We start from the raw sequence: 14804 nt of genomic DNA on the forward strand, positions 1-14804 counted from the left end.
CTGACATAAATGAGAATATTTTCAAGATGATTGCTTGCAAACATAAGCATCAATTAGTTATCTCAGTCTGGTTATGCAGCAGCGTAGGCAGATGATGATTACAAGTAGTTGTGTTGCTGCCTCTTACTGCTTTATCACCCCACACCAAAAATCCCTTTGGTTTTCCTAATGATCTCGGTCTTTTTCTTAGATCCCAGTCCAGGAATCTAAATCTACATTGACACAAACAACCCCAGATGCTGAAAGTAAAGTGGGTGTTTAACAGGCTTTTGAATTAAACCCAAACAGGAGCAGCTTTTGTTTATCACATTCATTAGGAATGGCAGCCCCAGGGGCTATAAGCTATAAGCTACCATTAAAAAGGAGCTAGAAATCCCTTCCAATACGTACAGTCACTAGTAAAAAAAGAGCATCAAAAACACCAAAGAGCACCAAAAAACTAGCCAATCTAAGAATGCATATTTTTGTAAACCTCTAAAGTATAATTAAAGAAAAGAATAGAATATTCACAAATTTTTGTACATACCCAACTCTCCAAAAGCACTTTAAAAAGAGACTTGTTAAAGCAGTTACAAGCAACCATTATGTTCACAAATGGGGAGGTTACTCTAAAAGTAAATGATCAAAAATATATAGAAGTATTAAGTTTAACATTAACAACCACTAAAAATAAAGAAGAAATTAGTAAAGAGATATTAAGTCAAGTATTTCCTAGCGTATGGGCCTCTAATATACCAGAGAGAACAAAAAATGCCTCCCCTATAGTAATTAAGCTTAAGGAAGGGGCACAACCAATAAAAATTAAGCAATAACCCCTAAAAATTGAAGATAAAGAAAGAATGAGACCAACAACTAAAAATTTTCTGGAGTTAAAGTTATTAAAAGAATGTCAATCTAATTTCAATACCCCCATTCTACCTGTTCAGAAACCCTGATGGGTCATACCAGATATTACAAGATTTGAGAGCTATAAATAAGATAACAAAAAACTGATATCCTGTAGTAGCAAATCCATATAGCCTACTGACTTGTTTAACACCTAAATTTACCTAGTTTACTGTTTTAAATCTAAAAAATGCCTTCTTTTAGTTCCCTATCCACAAAACCGGCCAAAAAATTTTACATTCAAATAAGAAAGCCCTAAAAGTAAGCGTAAACCCCTAATCACATAGTCAGTGTTACCTCAAAGCTTAAAAAATTCCCCTACTCTATTTAAAGAACAACTTACAAAAAATCTAAAGTCTAGAAAACCCCACAAGAAAAAAAAAAAAAAAAGACTATTGCAATATCTAGACAATCTTCTAGTAACCACCAAGAGGAAAAAAGCATGTGTAACCTAGACAGTAAGCTTTTTAAATTTTTCTAAAGCTCCAAAGCTCCAAAGTATCAGGAAAAAGAAGCACAAGTAGTAAAGCAAACAGTAACCTACCTAAAGTACAAAGTCAGTGCTGGGCAACGGACTTTACAGCAAGCTCACAAAAAAACCAATATACCAGACCCCAAAACCTCAAACAATAAAAGAACTCAGAACCTTCCTAGACATGGCAGGGTGGTGCCGGCTATAAATTTATAATTATAAACTACTTATCAAACCTCTCTATGCTCTTATTACCAATAAAAACAGAGAACTCCAGTAAACAAAAGAAGCCATACGAGTCTTTCACCAACTAAAAAATACCCTCATGTCAGCTGCAGCTTTTAGACTTCCAGACATAAATAAACCATTCTTTCTATTTTCAAAAAAAAAAAAAAAAACCCAAAAAATTACCCTAGAAATATTAGCTCAAGACTTAAGTCCCTACTGGAGGGCAGTTGCTTACTTTTCCAAGCAACTAAATACAACAACTAAGAATTAACCAGGTTGCCTCAGAGCTGTAGCAACAGTCCTGTTAAATATTCAAAAAGCATGCAAGTTTACCCTAAACCAAAAATTAACTATACTAGTGTCCCATACAGTACTAGAAGTAAAGGGCGGCCACTAGCTCTCACCACAAAAGTTCCTAAAATACCAAGTCCTCATAATAAAACAAAATAATATAAAAATAATAATAACCAACATTATCAACCCAGCTTATTTTCTCAGTAAAAATAAAAAAAAAAAACAGTACACCACAACTGCCTAGAAACTATTAAAGCTACTTACTCCAATCACTCAAACTTAAAAGACAGTCCTTTAAATAATACAGAAACCTGGTTCACTGATGGGAGCAGATACGTTGCCAGTAAAAAACGACATGCTAAATATGCAGTCACTACCTACAAAGAAGTAATAAAATCTCGACCCTTACCAACAAACACCTCTGCACAAAAAGCTAAAATAATCACAATAACCCGTACCTTAAAAATAGCCAAAAAGAAAATTTACACAAACTCAAAATATTTCATTAAATTTTACTCTGTTTCATCCCCCCTTTCTTATATATAAGTAAATTTTTTATTTAAAAAAGACTGTTGCAATATGTAGATGATCTTCTAGTAACCACTATTAAGTCTACGTTAAATCTCTTTCAGAAAAGACTTTAGAACCATAGTAAAAAAACACCATTCCAGATACTTCTCACCACCCTCACTACAATCAAAATTAAGAAGCAAAATGCCTAGATCCACCATGCTCAAATAAAGCAGGCCCCAGAAGCCCCTTAGAAACTAACACCAAAAGACAATAAACTAAGACTAAAACTTTTTCAAGCAAAATGAGTGTATTTGTGGGGGGTGGGGGTGCAGTTTATAATTGTATTGATAAAATTGCTTTGTATATAATTATAATTAAAATCCTAAAATACCTCTATCCAAAACAATACTCAATAGCCTTAGTCCCAAGTTCTAATCAATATACTAAATCTGTAAGAGAGATAGCCACTGCAGCAAGTAAACTAGCAAATTTAAAACAACCCCTACAATTATCCCTAAAAGGCCAAGGTCCAAAATCACAAGTTAATAGTAAAAGCGTTTAGTATAGTTCAAAATAACATGTTTTATCTGCCACTTCACAATTCATCCAGTCACTGATCAGAAACTGTGCTTGTATAAACTAATAAAAATTATATATGCTTGAGAACTCCTTATACTAGTAAAGAACTAGAACTCCTTATACATAGTAAAACATTAAGGAACACTTACTAATATAAAGATTTGCATTGAGTAAAAAAATTTACTTATCATCTTAAGGAAAAGGGGGAATGAGACAGAATAAAAATTTAACAGGGTAGAAATCCATTTAAATTTAAGTGAAATATGCTGCTTTGAGCTTGCTAAATATGCTGTTTAGTCTAGTAACTGCAGCACTAGCAAAACTACCCCAGCTAAAAAAAAAAAAAAGCAAATTTCCACACTAAAAAAATAAAAGATAAAAAAGACTCCTCAAACCTTAAAACAGACAAGGTAAAGTAACCCAGAAGTTCTTACTATAGTTTCAAACAAAAACTAAGTACAAGTATAACTATCTGTAAGTGTAACGTAAAATCAGCAAAATAAATATACATGAACCTATTGTAAAATTCTATACATATAGAAATTAATAAAGGTAATAAAAAAAATCGAGAGTTCTCAGGGGTGCGCATGTCCATTAGAAAACAATAAGTCCCCACATGTGTCCACAGCTGTAAATAAACATACCGTTCCCTACAAATCTTTATTAAAATTATAAAGTTTAATTTTTCATCCACGTTTCAAAGGCAGGGGGGTTTAAACTCTTACATGGTTTAGGGAAGCGCCAGATGTCCTTCTTGAAAAGCAAAACCAGTGAGAGGCTCTAAGTCAGAAATACAATTTATTAGGAAAAAGGGAACAAAGAACTAAATACATACGATAGCACAAAAGAAGAACCCCTGACAGAGTTTGAGACACAACCTGACACTCGCTGGCTAGGCCGGTGGTAGCAGATATGGCTCTGTCCAAGCAGTGCTCCTGCAGACTGATGGAGTTTCCCTCTGGAGGTCCAGTGAAGAGAAGGTCTCAGCTGTTCCCCTTGGAGGAGGGGATCTCCTTGCTGTCTGCACAACCCCGCTGATATCCTTGATGGCAGCGTTTGGCTCCTCCCTCTGGGCGGAGCATCTCACAATTGTGATCTTATCAGCCATGTGGCAAAAGAACAGGTCCTCCTGGAGGGACTTATCTCTGAGTTACAAGATAAGGAAAGAAAGGGATTGCAGCTCGAGGTGGTAATGGAATGCACCCCAAAGGACACCAGAAACGCACAAAACTTGATGAACCAAAAGAGGTTTTTCACGAATCCTAGGACAGAACATTCACAGATCTGTGTGCCAGACCTTGGCTTGTTTCAGCCATGCTGGACATCTGCCCATCTCCAGGCCACCAATCCTGCTCTGCTCAAACCTCTTCCATGGCCTGGTTCTTTGAAGCCTCCAGGAGGAGACTGACTTGTGTACTGGGAATTTCACTGCCAGGTCTTTTGCTCAGGCCTGGATTGCAGGGGTGAATCCGCTTGTATTGAGAACCATCTGCTCCTTTCCCATCATACTTATGGGTCCCTTCCAACTCAGACTATTGTGTAATCTGTGAACTCCCAGTCCAGCCCATGCAGCCAGGGGCAGGCGAGAGCCACAGCCCCTGCCCCGTCACAGACCTGCTAATTACACTTTTCTCAAGATTAATCAGAAGGAATCTGTTCCCTGCAAGCTGAGCTGAGTTTGGGAGCAACTGTCACTGCCTCCTCATGCCACGCTGTGCCAAGATGGTCTTGTGACACTGCTGGGTCCCTGACCATGGCTCAGCCTCCTCAAGGCAGCAGCGGGACATTAGCTGTGCCTCATTAGCACAGTGGTGGCTTGGGCTGCAGCCCCACAGGGACATTCCAAAGAGGTTTCATAGAATCCCAGAATACCCTGAGTATGAAGGGACCACAGGATCATCAAGTACAACTCCACCCTGCCCAGACACCCCAATAATCCCACCCTGGGCATCCCTGGCAGCGCTGTCCAAACACTCCTGGAGCTCTGGCAGCCTCGGGGCTGTGCCCATTCCCTGGGGAGCCTGGGCAGTGCCCTGCACCCTCTATATTAGCAGTGCCCTTCAGGATTTTGTAGAGGGGAGAAGCTGGGAGTAAGTGAGGAGGCTGAGCATATCCCTACTCCACAGCAGAGAGGGAGCCCCAGTACTTCTCTGTCCCGGTGTCTCAGGAAATGCACATATTTCCTCTAGGGGCTTCATCTCCATCCCAGCAGAGAAACTTTAAGGGACAGACTCAGAACTGACTCACCTCTTCCCCCATCTCCTTTCCTCAAGGTCTCCACTCTCCCTGATTCAGAGATCCTGGAAGCTGGCACTCCCTTCTTCTATACCTTCAGCCTACTGATGCCAAAGTCTTGTTTATAGCCCTTCTGCAGCACCACACACTGAAGAGCAGTGAGGAGCAGCAGAACTGTGGAGCTTTATAGGGAACCACAGGCCCTCCTGCAAGCTCCTTCCTGCAGCTCACTCCCACCTGAAGGCTCACATCCTGCCCTCACACAACCACACATCATCCCCTACTCCACCTCTACTCCATGGAATTGTCCAGGTTGCAACAAGCCCTCCAAGATCAAGTTCAACTATTACCGCAGCACTGCCAAGCCCACCAAAACCCATGCCCAGTAGTGCCACACCTGCAGGTTTTTTAATAGTTCCAGGGATGTTGATTCTGCCACTTCTTTGGGCAGCCTGTGACAGTGCCTGACCACTCCCTCCGTGAAGGAAGGCTGGTCAAGTCTTGAAACACTGCTCCTCTCCCTTCTCTCAGCTCCAGGCAGCTTCTAGCATTCCTGCCCAGGATGCTGTGGATGAATTGCGGTTCTTTCTTTGTTGAACCTCAGTAGACAGTTGCCAGCCCAGACTTCCTGAGAAATTCCTTGGGACAGCTTTGTGCCCTGAAACTACTAAGCACAAGCCTGGAGCTAGGCCAATGCCCCTGCTCTGAGTTTCGTTCTATGCCAAAAAGCAGAACAAGCCCCTCCTCCTCCTGCATTTTAGATCCAGAATTTCTTTCCTCTAAAAGGCCCCAATTTCGGTTAAAAGTGCCAGCTTCCTGCACAGTATTGCTGCCCTCTTCTGGGCTCTCTGGCAGCCACTGGGCTCAACAAAATTCCAGCTACATACACCAATCCTTGAGGTCAAGTAGGTGGGAATCCTTTCCAAAGCCCTGTGTCCCCACATGACAAGACCTGGGTCTGAAAATGAAGATATTTGAGGTTGTGCTTTCTCTTGCCCTGTCCTATGAACTTTGACCCTAGTAAATGCTCTGGCTTAGCTCTTCCCTGGGGCTGCTTTTTCAGTGGTATGTAAAAAATGGTATGGGAAGGAAACTGAGTACAAGACTGACTGGGAATGTTGCTTTCTCTCACCTCATTTAACTGCTTGGGTCTTCCACTAACTTCAAAATCCCACTGTGTCTGGAGCTGCCAGTGATGCAGAGATCAATTAGAAGCCAATCTTTATTAGCAAAAAGTGGTTGTAGTCAGAGCTATTTGGGACGAATAATTTAGAGAGGAAGGGTGTTTCTCTTCTCCATTGTTGGATATTTCAGCTATTGTGAGGTGGTTGTGGGGACAAATGAAATGGACAGCGGTGGCTGGAGGGATGCTGGGTCTCATGAGAGTCTGTATGTGCCCCATACCTGCTCCACAGACCTGCTCCTTCCTTGGGGGCTATTTTCCTTCCTGTCCCTCTCTTTTCTCATGAGAGCAGAGCCCATCACAGCTGAGAGGAGCCAGGATCCCTCTGCCTTGCCTTTCCCTGTCCAGCAGCATGTGGGATCAGCCACCTCCAGCCCAACAGGGTTTTGGCAGTGAGTCCAGGCTGCTCTCCCTATGGATTAAAACATGGCCCAGGACAGAGAGAGAGAGAGAGAAATGCTGGGGACACATTTGAGGAATTTCAAGGCATTAGAGAGAGCAGGCCTGGAGCCAAGGAGAGAGGAGGGTTGGGAATTCACTGGGGCAAGGTGGGAACCGGTGTCACATGTGGATGGATGCAGCCCCACATTGGACCATCCTACAGGCAGACTTGTGGTTGTTTATGTGCTTAGAGGAGAGAAAATGTTGAAATAAGTGGCAGGAAGTGAGTCTGTAGTAAGCAGAGCTGTGGAGACCACAGTCAGGATGGGACACCTCTGCTCATGTTGGCTGTGACTGGGAAGCCATATCCTCTGCACAGGTCATTGGCAGAGAGGGGAGGGTCCTGTCACCAGCACCTGGACACGGGCTGGATGTAGAGAGCTCCAAGAGAGGAGCTGTGGGTAAGGGAGATCCAGCAGGAGAGTTCTGCAGGTCTCACCTCTTGGTGCTCCCAGCTGGAGATGGGAAGGTGCTGGCAGGCAGGCACAGTGGCTGGGAGGTCTCAAGGCAAAAACAGTGGATCCCCAAGAGGGAAAGCAGAGGGCCAGTACTCAGGCCCAGCTCAGGGAGTGCTCACCTCACTCTAGTGTCGGAATCTGTGGGTATTGGTGATTCTGAGATTGTAAAAGTCTCTGTCTTTCTGCCCCGTTGCCAAAGAAGAAGCCATAATTCGTCTGTGCTGGTTTCAAGGTGGTTTATTCTGTTTATCTCTAACATGTTCTGCTGCCCTGCCGCAGCTCTGTCCTGCAGGGCAGCGTGTGGGGCTCTGCCCTCAGTGGGATGGTACAAACATTATATACCAGAAACTACATGTACTATATTTACAATAATGTGCCAGTATCTATCATCTACGTTGAACAGTGTGTCCTCAGCTTAAACCAATAGAAAAATGCCAACACCACAGTGAAACATGGAGGGCATGAAGAAGGAGAAAAAGGACAAGGCACACCCAATTCCTCCATCTTGTCCCCTCTGAACCCCTAATCTAGAAACCTAAAATTTTACTCTTGCACCCGTGTCACACTTAATTATTACTCTTATCAAACACTCAAAGCTTGTAATTCATCCTGTAAGATTGAAAACTCCTCTCCATGGACAGAGATCACAGACAGTGTCTCTGGGGGCTCTGTCCAGGGGGGTTCCTGACCCCTGCCAGGGTCCCAGGCCCTCCAGGGCAGCCAGAGGGAAGCCTTGGATTCCCACACTCTAGCTCCTCTCCATGGCTCCAGTCAGTCTTCCAAGGAGTCAGAGTAAATTACATCCACCTCCACACTGATCTTTTACCTGAGCAGTTCCAAAGCACCACAGCCAGCGTCCCTAGGGTCCCCAACACCTTGGCTCCCATGGGTGGACATGCACAGGGCAGTCTGCCTGCTGGGCAATGTGGAGCATCCTGTTACCATGCAACAAGGAATCGGTTGCTTCTCCCTGTCACCTTAGTGATGCCTCACAAGCTGGGCAGCCTCCTCTTCCTGTCCACATTACTGACACTCACCAGGCTGGGCCTTTCTGGGAAATATGGCCCTCAGAGGAATCCGAGAAGAGGAAATACAGCTGGAACATCCTAGAAGGAGAGCATGTTAGGAGAGATGATCAAAGGGATGGAGAAGTATGAGAGTGCTATTCGAGGCTTTTTTTGGTGGCAATTGCAGCAGGGCAAGAGGCAGGGAAAATCCCGAAACCCAGACTGAAGGTGAATTTACCTTGCACTTCATGAGGAAAACTTCGGGTCTCCATCTGTGGAGGGTACCTAGAACTGGCTCTGGGGTGGCTGAAAAATTAAGACTATATTGAAGAAAATAGGGAATTGTGATTTTGGAGGGAAATTATATTTACAGAACTCTCGGGGGAAGAAAGGACAGAAGTTGCTGAGCAAAGTTTAAGGTGTGGCCACACACTAGGGAGGACTTCTGCCTGCTTGGGTCATCCTAAAAAGTACATCATCAGCTTCCAATAGGAAGTTTGGATTAAAGCCTGGGACACTTTAGGCAATCTCTTAGTTTAGATTGGAATATCTTTTAAGAAAGGCGTGCTTTCTTGATGTTGCAGTTTTTTCCTGGAAATGAAGTTTCGATTCCTATGATTGTCTATTGAGATCTACAAGTGAGAAGTTTAAATATATGGGCAGCCAGAAACTTGGGAAGGGTAAAGCTAGAATCGCCTTCTCACTTGTAAAAGGGTTTCTGGAGGTGTGATGTAGGGGGAGGGAGAAGTGCTTTTAGGGTAAATATGTTCAGATCATCCTGCTGGCTTGTGAAAAAATTGTGTCTATGAGAAAACAGCACAAGGTAAAAAAAAAAAGATAAATAAGGGAACGTCCACCACTTCATTTAAGATCCAACAGAAATAAAGTGCACACAACAGCTCAGACAAAGCACAAGACACCAGCAATTATTCTTGGGGAAAATCTTGCCAGGCTAAGACGTCCCTCCCTCCCTCCCTCCCTGTCCTCTCAGAATGAGGAAATAATGAGAAAATCCATTAAAAATGTACAGTTCCCAGCCCCATGGCTGGGAGGGGTGGGGAGCAAACACAGCAAGAGCAGCCTCACCCCTCATCCTGGCTGGAGCCAAAGGAAAGGGCGGGTCTGGGGAAGTGTGTTTGTTTCCAGGCTGTGCCTATGGAGAAAACTTCACCCTAGTGAACAATGGGATGAGCAAATCCTTAATGTTTCTTAAAAAAAAAAAAAAAAAAAAAAAAATTGCACTACACCCTAGATCTAAGATTTTTTTCCCCCAACAGTTGTAGCATAAATAAACCAATTCTGGTCTGAAATTAATTGGAGTAAAACCAACCAAGAGAAGGAATGAAGATTTCCTTGTAGTTTGTGGTGTGGAGCTGTGCATCCCTCCTGCCTGGTGTGGGCTGAACCATGGGGATTTCTCTGATCACTTTTTTTTACTGAACATGCTGGAACTTGACAGTACCTTTGAGATCTCCACTTCATCAAATCAGAGTGAAACTCATGTTCAGAAGTTATTACAAAAAAGGCAGGCAGCCAGGCCAGACTCTGAATGATTCAATGGATCTCATTTCCTGGGGGAACCAAGCTAAAAATATAAATTATCTGAGGCGGGTGCCACATTTCTGAAATTCCCTGGTTTAACATTTATTTTAACTCATCAGCTCATTAAGGAGTTTGTTCATGAGTTCTTAGATGAGTTTAGCAGTCCCTGAACATGTGCTGTGGTAGCAGGAGGAGGGATACCCTTCCTACATAGCAAAGAAATTCCTGCTTGAAATACAGAATTCCACTCACATGCAAAACTGATTTTGGCTCACGCATAGGAAAATCACAAGAATATGGATTCACTTTCTTACCACCTTATAGTGTTTGTTATTCCTGTGCTTGTCTTGCAAAGGGAACAACCAGTGCATCAGTAAGTACATGGAAAAAACACTCCATGTTCTCCTGAGAAGGAATTAGCCTCCCTCCTTCCAAAGCAGCAAAGCAAGTTACCCTCACATGCTAATTCCATTTATAAATAAGAATTGATACGGGAGTAGTTTCTGCACCCCTCCATGGCTGGAAACGAGGGATCTGGGATTGGTGGGAATTTTGCATTATCCTTTGGCTTGCTTTACCTCGTGAAAGGCTAAGGGCTGTTAATAAAGGCAGGAGCTGCCCTGATACCATTCAGGATTAGCCCTGGTGGTGCCAGGCCGTTCTCTGAAACCTGAGAAGGGCTTTCAGTGCCCAGGAGAGTCCAGCTCTCCCATGGGCTGTTCCATATTTGTGGGCAATGCAGAGGGAGAAGCAGCATAAAAGTAGAGGCAGGAACAGGGGGACCAGCTGGGGAACAGAAAGAAGAGTGTGAAAGAGCAGGTTGGGGGTGAAGGGAAGCACAGCTACTCTGTATTCCGGATATTATAATATCTGGGACATGGGTCTGGGTGGTCTGCGGGAGCAAAGGGTTGAGGGGACAGGAGGCTCAGCCTGAAGGCACCAGGAGAGGCTCAGGTGCAGGATTTGCAGGATGATGATGCCCGTATGGCAGGTGACACAGGGACATAAAGGAGGGAGGAAAATAGTGGTGGTCTCAGAGGGGAGGTGAGATAGCGGGAAAAGGACAGCAGAGGGTAGCAAATGCCTGGATTCCTCTCCGGGGTTCTTGTGAGTCGCAAGCTCAGCAGCCTGTGCAGCCTGGTGCAGAGGCAGAGCTCACATCTGGTCAGGTTTTGTTTAAAGATAAAAGGGGGAACAAAGAATTTTGATGAGGTAGATATGTTCTCACCATAAATTCTTGTTCTGAAAGACATTTCCTTTAGAAATTTCCTGCCAAGATATCCCTAGTGACCCCACTACTGCCAGGGAGAAAGCAAGGCAGAATGTGAGGCTTTGATTAGAATCAGAGAAGGTTTTGACCAAAAGAAAAGCAACTTCTCTACGCGGTGATTTAATTTCCCAGGAACAGCAGCAATGTTGGTTGCTATTTGGGCAGCTTCTTCCTAACTTTTAAGGTCTGAGCTTTGCTGGGGTGTCGTGCCTGTGGATTGCAGAAATGGAGATCCTCACCCCTGGGTACCCTTCACATGCCACACTACTCTCACTCTTTCAGAGGGGAAGCAGGCTTCCTTGCAAGCATACCCAGGTAGAAACCAAAAGCCCAGTAGGGCTTTGCACTCATATTTTAGGACCTGAAACCATCCCTGGGCCTGAATCCCTCTCACAATTGCTGCACACTAGCCCAGCTGGTCCTGCTGAGGTTTCACTCCTGGCATGTCCAAGTTTCCTGCTGCTCTTTGCATGTTCCCTGTTTAATGCAGGGGATGGGTCGGGGGATGATTACGAATGCTGTAAGTGTAATTACCAGCCTAGGGCTGATCATTAGGAGCCTCCTTCTCTCCCCCCATTCAGATGTAGATTATCCATGTCAGGTTCAGTGCTTGCCTTTGCCCCTAAAGCAGCTGGGAGATGGCCTCAGCTGCTGACTATGTCATCACATCAAATAGGATCATTCATCTTCATAAGTGAGCAGGGCTGTGTGTGCCACACCACTCCCTGCCCTCCAGCTGGGGGGATTAGGATTTTTAGGTGGTGAAGGGCACAGAGCCCTGGTAGGGAACAATTGCCGTGGTCAGTCCTGGGGCTGGTGGCACCTGGGGTATCCTAGGGCAGAGTTAAGGCTGGTCCCTGCTCTTCAATGAAAATCTTTTCAATCCTCACTGAGTTATTATTATGACTGTAGGTGCCTCTGCCGAGCATAAAGGAATAGAGCTTTCTCATTGAGAAAAATGAGAGCCAAAGAGGCTCTTGCAGAGAGACAGGAGCAGCATCTTCTGTGTTCATAGGTGGCACTTAAAGTGATCTGCACTGCTCATTTCTGTGATGAGTCTTGAGTACAGTAAGTGGGGTACTCATGGGACAGGAGCATTTGGGAGGAAGCCTCTTACAAGAGTCTGCTTAAATTCACAGGGCCTGGCATGTCAGGCACATAGAGCAGGAGAGAAATCACAAATCAGAGAGCAAATGGGAGATGCATTTTTGGCCTTGCAGGGTCAGTATTGCTCATTTAGGTTTGAGTCTTAACCATCCTGTCCTCCTAGCATGGAAATTGACAGTCAAACACAATCCCCTGGCCATGGGGTACTGGAAAAGTGGCAGCTTGAAACACCAGCCTGAATCCCTGACATGTCTGAGAGCACCTCTTCCTTTCCAGCTGGTTTCCCCTGTGCTGATGGCTGAAGAAGGCACGGGTTCCTCTAATTTCAGCTGTAATTAGGGGTAATTAAGCCTCTTTGCAGTGAGAGAAAAAAAATGCAGTGCTTGGCAAACAGGGTGGGTTGCTGGGTCTGTGGAATGGGTTATTTGCTCAGGGCTGGGAAGTGGAAATTCCATGTCTGCTCTGCTTGAGATGATTTGGATGAATGCATCCAAGACACTTTGCTGCACCTCAGCGCCTCCTTCTATGGGAGAAAAAGATTCTGTCTTCCACCAAAGTGTCATGGTTTCATACTGGCCAAACACCAGGCATCCACAAAAAAACATTCGCTTTCCTCTGCTATAGCTGAGTAGAGGAGGGGGAAAAAAACCCCAAAGGATTAATGACTTGAAATAACAATTAGGAGAGAACACTCTATATCTAAGGGCAAAATAGGCTTAAACTTAAGGGTATGAAGTAAATTTATTATTAACCAAGTTAGAGGAGGATAATGAGGAATAAAATAAGCCTCTAAAACACCTTTTCCCCCCTGCCCCTCCCTCCTTCCCACCGACAGCACAGGGAGAGAGGGTGTGGGAATTTTGGTCAGTTCTTCACTCAAAATCTTTGTTCAGTTAGCTTAGGGAGAGGAGTCTCTCCTGCTATGCCGTGGGGTCCTTCCCACAGGAGACAGTTCTCTGTGAACTTCTCCAGCGTGGTTCTAATTGTCATGAGCAGCAGTCCTGCCCAACCTGCTCTAATGTGAGTCCTCCCACAGGCAAAGCAGTCTTTCCAAAACTGCATGGCGTGAGTCACTTTAGTCCATGGGGTGTAGTCTTTTAAGTATAAGCTGCTCTAGTTTGGAAGCAAGGGCCCTCTTCCTTTACCTCTGGAAGCAAAGGCCTTCTCTCTCTAGCTCTGGAAGCCGGGGCCCTCTTGCTCTGTTTGATCTCCCAAATGATGACAGCTTTTTAGCATCCACTCACTCCTGCATGAGCACCTTTTCTCATGGGCTGTGAGTGGATCTCTGCATCCCTCCATGGACTTCATGAATTACAGGGAGTGTAGCTCACCACGGCTTGCAGAGAGATCTCAACTCGGACACTTGGAGCAGCTCCTCCCTCTCTTCCTTCCACTGACTGTGGTGTGGCTATGTTGTCTTCTGCCACCGGTGCTCACTTTCTCATCTTCCTCTAAAAGGAAAAAACCCTGCTGCTTGTAAGCACCACTGCCAACAAACTCCAGCAGTTCAAAGAGTTCTGCGGGGTTATCTTGAGCAGGCTCCATGTAGGGAATCGCTCACCACACCTCTCGCTGCCAGCCCCGTGGCCTGTGCCCGCAGCACGGCTGGCCAGAGGCGGCCTGGCAGGCAAAGCTGCTGCTGGCCATGCCAAGCAGGCTGCAGCCACACTCCTCAGAAGTTTTTGAGTTCCTTCTTAGCTATGTCATCACAGAGGCATTACCAACTTCTCTAATTGGGCCAGCAGCATGTCCATCTTCAGAGCCATTAGAGACTGGCTCTATTGTACACAGTGGAAGTATGCAGCTTTTTACAGAAGCCACCTCTGTGGCTTCTGCCCCACCCCGAACAAACCAACAAACCAACAAACCAAAACCAGGCTGTGTTAAAACAACACACAAAGCCAGCTACCAAATCCTAGCCTTGGTGCTGGTACTCCACGCAGTAGTCCCAGGGAGTGTGGAGGGAGGAAGACTTTGGCCTCAGCAGACCAGACAGGTGCAGATGTTTGTGGCATCGATGCCATCAGTTCTTAGATATTCCACCATGCAAAAGAGGGACACGGAGATGCAGAACGGTCTGGAGAGGCCGCACAAGGAGTGGCCAAGGTTACTCGCTCCATTCAGCTGGAGCAGAGGGGGCTGAGGGCAGAGCTCAGCGGGGCTGCAGCTCCTCCCCAAGGGCAGCTCTGATCTCTGCTCGGGACAGGGACAGGAGCCAGGGAACGGCTGGAGCTGGTCCAGGGGATTTGGGATGGAGCTCAGGAAAGGTCCTTCCCCCAGAGGTGCTGGCACTGCCCAGGCTCCCCAGGGAATGGGCACAGCCCCGAGGCTGCCAGAGCTGCAGAAGGGTTTGGACAGCGCTGCCAGGGGTGCCCAGGGTGGGATTGTTGGGGGGTAGGACTGGTTGAGTCTTTGAGTCCTTTCTATGATCCCATGATCTTCCCTCCCACATTACACCCATAAAGCAGCACCCAAAATCCTGTCTTCAGCCACAGCAGCAAGGTGGCACACCTGTCCCAGATACAAAAGAACAGCTGGAAGTTTGGAAGTTGCAGAGAGCATGGTGCAGCTTGAGGCCATCATCAAGAGG

Source organism: Taeniopygia guttata, chromosome 27 (genome assembly GCF_048771995.1).
Source record: "Taeniopygia guttata chromosome 27, bTaeGut7.mat, whole genome shotgun sequence".
In the NCBI taxonomy this organism is placed as follows: Eukaryota; Metazoa; Chordata; class Aves; order Passeriformes; family Estrildidae; genus Taeniopygia; species Taeniopygia guttata.